At 34.7% G+C, this 9178-nt stretch overlaps 1 pseudogene; it reads right to left on the minus strand.

Annotated features, from left to right (window-relative positions):
* Positions 1-6762, minus strand: LOC18053838 (annotated as a pseudogene).
* Positions 6763-9178: the final 2416 nt, after the last annotated feature.

The following is a 9178-nucleotide window of genomic DNA, read 5'->3' on the forward strand; positions in this document are numbered from 1 at the left end:
CTAGTCTAAAGGAACGGAAGGCACATCCTCTTCATCAGTTATTGATGCCATCTCAGAGGATGTGTAATCTTTATCGTGATACGACTCAAAGTTTCCACCAAATCTCTCAAGAACTCTTCATACTCATTATTCATTTTCTCTTGGTCAGCTCCACATTTAGAGCCATCCACCTCCATGTCTAGGAGCTTAAGCTTCGAAGGATTAGGTTTCCTATGCTTCCTTTGATTCTTCTCTTTATAACTATTCTTTATCTTGATTGTATCTGGTGGTACAAAACTTCTGTATTTTTCAAGTTCAATGTTAATTTGGTTAGCATCATGGAGATCGTAACCTATAGCATAATCACCCATGTTGAAATGTTAAAAACTGAGCTGATAGATTTGTTTGTATGTCGAGAAAATGAAAGAAAATGAATACTCCAGATCTCTGTAACTTTCTTTATTATTTCAAGACTGAATTCTTAATTACAAATTTCTTTTGAAATGTTTATATACACATACAACTAACATTGAACATAACCAAAACGATACTAACATAATACAGAGTACGTAACAAACTTTGCTGAGCTGTCACTCTAGCTCCTAACTGCTACGCTGACTGGATATCAAATCACACGTGCCAAATGTGTGGTTTCTTTGTATGCTTGATGAGCTTCCTTAACAGCCCCCCCTCAAACTCAAGGGACATGGATGCACCTTGAGTTTGGCTCTAAAATAATTGAAATGAGTAAATGTGAGAGGCTTTGTCAAGATGTCTGCAATCTGCTCTTCACTTGGAATATAGCTGATTTCTAGTTCTCTTGCTAGCACTTTATCTCTAACAAAATGTTTGTCTAACTCAATGTGCTTTGTTCTTGAGTGATAAACAGGATTCTTAGCCAACTCCGTTGCACTCACATTGTCACACCAAATTATTGGTAAAGATGTGCATTCAATCTTAAGCTCTTTAAGTAATGACTGTATCCAGGCGATTTCTGCACTTGCAGAGGCAAGAGCTCTATACTCACTTTCTGCACTTGACCTTGTGACCACAGTTTGCTTCTTTGATGACCAAGACACCAGGTTGTTTCCAAAGTAAATGCAATAAGCTCCTATCGATTTACTATCATCAACATCACATGCCCAATCTGCATCAGTGTAACCTGTAATTTTCATTTCTCCTCCAGCTGAAAATTTTAGCCCATAATCTTCTGTTGCTTTCAAATATCCGAGGACTCTTTTGCAAGCTAATATATGTTGAAGTGTTGGTGCTGCCACATATTGACTCAGTTTATGAACTGCAAAAGCAATTTCTGGTCTTGTTAAAGCCAGATATTGCAGGCCTCCAACTACGCTTCTATAGCCTGTTGCATCTTCAATATACTAGCCTAGATGACCTTTAACTTCCCTTTGAAGTTTATGACCTATAACCATTGGAGTATCACAACTCTTGCATTCCAACATGTCAGTTTTATTCCGTAGATCTCGGATGTATTTCTTCTGTGACAAATACATACTATCTTGGGCATAAGCAATTTCTATACCGAGAAAGTATGACAGTGTTCCCAAATCCTTTAAAGCAAATATTCTACTGAACTCTGAGATGAATCTTTCTAGCTCCTTACTATTTGCACCAGTAATTAAAATATCATTGACATATATTAGAATCAATATTATGGATCCATGTATCTCCTTAAAGAAAAGAGATGTATCAGCTTTAGAATTTTGAAAATTCCAGGTTTTGATTAAAGAGTTCTTCAGCTTGTCATACCAGGCCCTAGGGGCTTGTTTCAGACCATACAGAGCTTTCCTCAACTTACATACATGACCAGGTTTTTGTACATCAACAAACCCCTATGGCTGACGCATATATACATCTTCAGTTAGCTCTCCATTTAGAAAAGCATTGTTCACATCAACTTGTCTTACCACCCACTTGTTCATCATATCTAAACTCAACACAATCCTCACAGTACATGGTTTCACAACAGGACTGAATGTCTCAAAATAATCAACTCCTTCAGTTTGCTGAAAACCTTTGGCAACTATCCTAGCTTTGTACTTAGCTATGCTACCATCAGTGTTCTGCTTAATTCTAAACATCCATTTATTGCCAATAATTTTGTGCTCAGCTGATCGTGGAACTAGTGACCAAGTTTTATTTTTTATCAAAGCTTTATACTCATTTCTCATGGCTTGGTACCAGTTTTGATCACAAAGAGCTTCTTGAATTGTATCATGCTCTTTATTGTCTAAAGTTGCAGTATACAGCTTGGGGTTGAAGATTCCAGATTTTGATCTGGTAATCATTTTATGAGAAGACTGTGGAGTAAGATTTCTGTTTGTGATATATTCTGTGTCTTGTGGAATGATTATTTGGTTTTCAAGCTGTGTTTGAATTGGTTCTGGATTTTGTGAAGGTAAAGTAAATGATGATGATTCTGATAAAGTATAGTTACCTTACTCTTGTTGACATGGAATGTCTGTATATACAGGCATATAAGGTGTTTGTTGATGTCCTGCTGAGCTTGCTGAGTAAACATCTTCAAAGCTGCTGTGAGAAAAGGATAATGTGGATAAATGATAGACTTGTTGTGGAGAAAAATTGGACACTGATACTGGTGTTTCAGAATCTTTATTTGGTTGAGACAGATTGAAAGTATGATCAGTTGAGTAAGGAAACACTGTTTCATCAAATATCGCATGTCTAAGTATATGAATTTGACCAGAGCTGGTTAGACATTTATAGCCTTTATGAGAAGGGCTATAGCCAATAAAAATGCATTTGCTAGTATGGAAATCAAACTTGTGTTTATTGAAATCTCTCAAATATGGATAGTATAAACATCCAAAACACTTCAAAAAGGTATAGTCTGGTTTATGAGCAAACAACTTTTCATAAGGAGAGATTAGGTTCAGTATAGGTGTTGGGAGTCTGTTTATATGATATACAACTCTATGGACAGCATCCCACCAAAATTTAAAAAGGAGATTTGCCTGAGCTGAAAGAGTTAATCCTAGCTCAACTATATGCCTATGTTTCCTTTCAACCAAACCATTTTGATGATGAGTGTATGGACATGAGTGTCTAAAGAGAATCCCATTTTGGTTAAGAAAATCATTAAACACTCTATATTCTCCCCCCCAGTCAGATTGTAACATCTTAATTTGAGTATTGAACTGATTTTCCACTTGAATTTTAAAGAGCTTGAAAACCTCAAAGGCTTCTGATTTGGGTTTAAGTGGGTAAATCCAAGTATATCTGCTATAATCATCAATGAAACTGATATAATACTTATAACCATTCCTTGATATAGTAGGTGATGGCCCCCATAGATCAATATGGATTAGTTCTAACATCTTTTTGGTTTTTGTTTCAGTAGTTGAAAAATATTGTTTATGAACTTTACCTAGTTGACAAGCTTCACACAAAGAATGTGCAGAAGATGTAAAAGACTTTTGAGAGGCTTTAAGCTTAGGATAAGATTTAAGCAAATGCATCAATATAATAGAACTCGAATGTTCAAACCTTCTATGTAATACTGTCATATCATCAAGTTTCTGGTTACAATTATTTTGAACAACATGATAACAAGCTTTATTTAGAGCTGTCTAATTTGGAGAAGTTGAAGAAACATTCAAAAAAGACAACATAGACGCTGGTTTATTCAACTGAAAGCTGACATATGAGATGCAGGTGAGAAGTATTTGGGTTTCAGCAGCAGCTTGTATAGATCTTTCTCAGCAAAGCCCTGCAGAAGAACTTGTTCCTTCATGTCCTTTACAAGACAAATATTACCATAAAATTCAACAGATAGAGGGTTGTCAGATGTTAATCTAGAAATGCTCAACAAATTTTTGGTAATTGATGGAACAAGTAACATGTCTGTAAGTGCTATAGTGGTGTGTGTAGGCTGTATGGATGAATATGATGAAGCTCTATATGACAGAAAGGCATTTCCAATATGAGAGATGTGCAAACCTTGGCCATTTCCAATAATAAGTTGATCCATACCTTTATATTCCTCCCTGAGATGTAGATTATCCATGTTGTTTGTCAAATGGTGAGTAGCTCCACTATCTAGGTACAAGCCATCATCAGCAGTTCCTTCACAGTTGGCGACAAATGCTGCTGCAGGAGTATAAGAATCAACTCCAAGGTAACAGTTAGTAGTGGAGAAAGGATAAACATTTGGTGACATGAAATTGGGATTATCATAGTCTTCATATTCTTGATGAGGAGTAAAACCATCGAAATTACTAAAATAAGCTGCTCTTGGTCCTTTACCCTTTCCAACACCCCTTGGTGTAGGCATATAATCTTCAACAAACCTATGCCAGCAAACATCAGCAGTATGACCAGTCTTAAAGTATATCTGACAAGTTATCTCTTCTATATTTCTAGAACTTCCATGTACTCCATTTGAACCAGTAAATCCACTTCTAATAACTTGTGATGGATTCCTAGGTGCTTGAAAATAATGGAAAGCATTAGTTTGTCCAGGAGAGTATCCTCTACCATATCCTCCTCTGAAACTTCTAGAATGAAATCTCTGAGGATAAATATTGCCTCTACCAAAAAATTGATTTTTACCACTAAAATTTCCAAAACCACCACTAGTATATCCTCTTCTTCTAAAGTTATCTCTGGATTGAACATAAAACATCTTGGGATAGTATGCATAATTTGCATTAAACATACCTTTATCATTCTGTTCTTGCTCTAGCCTAGTTTCATGTGTAAGTAACAATGCATAAGCATCATTATACTCCATTTTAGATCCAGTTATGAAGGTAGCAATATCACGAAAACCTGATCCTAGTCCATTCAGTATGGTTAACATAAATCCTTTTCTGTTATAGGACTCCCAGCACTAGCAAGTTTGTTAGCTATAGATTTCATTTTGATGCAATAATCTTCAACATTTAATGACTCCTTTTTAAGAGTATTCAATTCATATCTAAGCCGAAGAACCCTAACTTCAAACTGAACACCAAATTTCTTTTCTAGAGTTTTCCAAACATCAAATGAACTTGTACAACTTATAACAAGACTTAAAGTACCTTCATTTATCGATGATAGTAACCATCCAAGTAAAGTTTGGTCCAGTGATCTCTAATTCTGATATTCTGGATTGTCAATCTTCTGAGTAGATCCATTAGCTCCAGCAAGAAGGAGATATTTCTCAAGTGCTGGTTTGTCTCCTGTGATGAAGTCCTCCAGTTGATTTCCTCTTATTGAAGCTAGAACTTTTGAACGCCATAGTAGATAGTTTGATCGATCTAATTTGATTAGATTCGTGAAAGAAAAATTGATTTGTGTTAGTTGTTTGTTGATTACTAGAGCTTGCTCTGTTTGGCTCTGATACTATGTTGAAATGTTAAAAACTGAGCTGATAGATTTGTTTGTATGTCGAGAAAATGAAAGAAAATGAATACTCCAGATCTCTATAACTTTCTTTATTATTTCAAGACTGAATTCTTAATTACAAATCTCTGTTGAAATGTTTATACACATACAACTAACATTAAGCAGAACCAAAACGATACTAACAGAATACAGAGTACGTAACAAACTTTGCTGAGCTGTCAGTCTAGCTCCTAACTGCTACGCTGACTGGATATCAAATCGCATGTGCCAAATGTGTGGTTTCTTTGTATGCTTGATGAGCTTCCTTAACAACCCAGATTCAGGAGATGGCCTAGATGTGTTCTAGTGGACAAAATGGTATCGTTCTTTCCGAAACCCAGTACACGAGCTACTTGAGCACCAGCCAAAACATACTTTGGGCTGCAAACATTGACTTCAGTGGAAACGATCGTCACATCTAACACAATATATTCCACAAGCTGCCTACTAGTGAAAAAGGCCTTAAAGGGTGATCTCCAATACTGGTCAGCATCCAAGTAGCAGTGCCTGAGAGTGAAAGGATCCAGCAAAGCAATGCTATTAGTCACTTTTGTGCAGATAATAAAAGGACCAAGATTTCCCAAATTATGTGCAGCTATTGGCGGTAGGCAAATCAGATCCTCCCGACAAATACGACTGATCTCAACTGAGTATGTGTACGTACATTTATAATTATGACTCTCACTACCACGAGACACAAGCTGTTTGTCATGGTGGCTTTGTGCTGGAACAACCTCACCCACAAATTCAACGAATTTCACAGCATGGCTTCAGTCAGAAAAGAAAAACTCAATTCCATGATCCATTTTCTTGATTTTTGTAACCCGAGTAGGAGCATCATGCTTTTGAATCAGCTGCTCTAAATTAGTGAAACCTCGCCTATAAGCAACATGATGCCTCTAACAGCACTGCAGCATCCCAGTGGTCAGGGCCGGTTTGCATGAACCCTGGAACAAGATTCACACATGTGATATTTCTGGACATAACAACATATGATTGTTCAAGAATCACTCCTTCAAGAACCTCCTTCTGGACTGTCAACTTCAGTTTGATCCTCTTTGAATGAGGTTTAGTACCAACAAATTCTGCATTCACTAACCGAACTCTATTCAAATTGTTGAGTCTTTTCAAGCAAAATGTCAGTAGCTCCCTTGATTCTAATTTGGCTTTAGTCCATGCTTATGGTGGTAGCAAGTATCTATCACATTTGGGACATGGTGTTATGTTCGCATGCTTTTGCAAACTTTTAGTAATGTCTACTTCAGATTTCAAACACGTGACACACATATTGAAGGCATTCGATACCATGGTGATACCACATTTGCAACACGAAACCGTTTTACGAACGGCAGAAATACCTGCTGCTTGGACCATCGTCGATAAACATTCGATCCTAGAATAAAAAGGGGAAAGAAAAATCGTTAAGTTTATTGGAACAAACATGAAAAGCATATTGTATTCATTTATATTTATGCTTCAATTATTTATTTGTGCAGGCTTCGAAAGTAGGTGAGGAAGATGCCAGGGCACAATTGCCCTTAGGGACTTCCTTGGAGTAAATTTGTTGGGGGTTTGAAATGATCCAAGAAATATTGCCACCATACAGGGAAAAATGACAAGAAAAATAGAACTGGTAGAAAACTAAAACCAAATTCACTATCTACAACATTGGGCAATGGTTGCTCCTTAACTAGGTGATGCGGTTATATTTTAGTCCCTCTTTCTATTTATTTATTTATTTTTTATTAAGTGTAGATGAAAATGTTTTTCGATTAAATCAATCTATTCGTGATAATCATTATACATGTGATTACCTGGCTACTTATCATTTGCGTGCGCAATTTCCAAATATTCATAATAAAAAAGTAAAGTTTTAAGGATATATAAATAGAGTCATTATCTAATGAAGGATTTCTTAAGTTATTAAAGTAAGGAATAAGTTAAAAAAATAAGAAAAACACACACTTCAATGTTTAACTTGTATTTTAGTTTATCTCTTACTTTAGTAACTTAAAGGATCTCTTAGTGAAAAATTATTCATGAAAATATGTATATCTTTGGATGTAGTGAATCTTCTTGGTATGTTTATTGTTGTTTCTTCAAGTTCTTCATGCCTACAGTTCCAAACACAAGGAATTTAGGATAATTTGTTCAACCCTTTCTTGACATACAAAATTTTATTGCATATTTTTCCTATCAAGTCCCTAATGATGAATCTAATGATTAGCTTATCGCTTCCCTAGTACATGTCTTTCATGGGTCATTAACATGTTAGATAATTGGTCTCCTTTGAATGGATAGGCTTACCAATGATATGATCACTTATATAGTCGTCTCTTGGATCAGAGCTCTTTTTGTCGTAAGGAGTGTTTGGGGGTGGGCATTCCCTAGTAGTTGTACTTGTCTTCTAGGGAAGTAGGGACCTCCCATAGGAGTTCCAATTAGGTAAGGGTTAGCTTGACAAATTTATAATGATTTTATAACATACCATTTGAAATGAAATATAATGAATATTCCTTACGAAATTTTGGCCTAAATATACTAATAAGATTCAATGTGGTTTTGAGGAAACACATGAATTATACTCGTGATCACTGCTTTAATTCCATTCAAACATTTGAATACCATGCCATTCCTGCAATATCTTAGCAAACAAAATGAGATTTTTAGATTGTTGTTGTGTCTAAACTGTAAACAAACACCCACTTGATAAACACCTCGTTTTACTAACAACCGAGATGGCACACTGTTAGAAATATACGTTAGTAATGGATGTTCTTCCAATTGATTATCCAATCTTGGCATATGATATTTACCAACCACCCATGCACCCTTATATTTTATATCGAATACGGTAAAGTTCTCTACAATAGCACTTTATGTAAGAAACTTGTCTCTAAATAGTAATAATTAAAGTAATGATAGATATTTAAAGTTTTTTGTGTGAAATTTCATCCTATATAATATGTCATTTATTGAGTAGTTGATATTTTTTTACAAGATCTAGGTGAACTAACTGTGTTATTTCACCAACTAATTAATGAATGCCACATCATATGATATAGTTTTTTAGCATAAAAAATTTAGGATGTGAAGCATTGCTCTAATAATTATCTGTATGTTGCAAAATTATATATTTTGTTAGATTAAAGGAACTTGCCTCCACATAGTACCATCAGACAATCAAGGAAAATTATTAAAGAGGATGCAAACATTTAGATATTTTAAGATAAATTTTGCATATTCTTAAAAATAGTACATAGATACATAGATACATATATTAGATTTTTTATATATTTTTTATTTGACATGTTCTATTAATAAATTATTAATATAGCTCATTCTTTACCTTTATATCCTTGCACTAAAGACCGCTAATTCAAAAAAATAATTTTCAGAGCTACACTTCCATTAAGTTATAACCTCTTCATAGTAATAAATTAGTTTAGTTACAATATTATGACTATAGAGAAGTTTTATTGTAACTCATAGTTTTATATGATAATAGTCATGGAAATAAAAGTTGGGCCACTTAAATTATAAACATACCTAAAAGATGAAAAACTTTAAAACAATTGAATGCAAATACATGAAGTTGATTATGGAAAAAAAAAGTTTCTAACTCTCATGATCGTGTGTATTAAAGTCTCATTTGGTATTGAGATTGGGTAAATGGACGGCAATGTATTTTTGTTTCATATAAAATTTGAATGGGTCTGAGTTTTTATGAGGTAGGAATAGGTCCAAATGAAATGTTTGTTTTTCTTTTTTTAAAGTCTGAATATAAGTC

Source organism: Citrus clementina, unplaced genomic scaffold (assembly GCF_000493195.1).
Source record: "Citrus clementina cultivar Clemenules unplaced genomic scaffold, Citrus_clementina_v1.0 scaffold_1, whole genome shotgun sequence".
Classification (NCBI taxonomy): domain Eukaryota; kingdom Viridiplantae; phylum Streptophyta; class Magnoliopsida; order Sapindales; family Rutaceae; genus Citrus; species Citrus x clementina.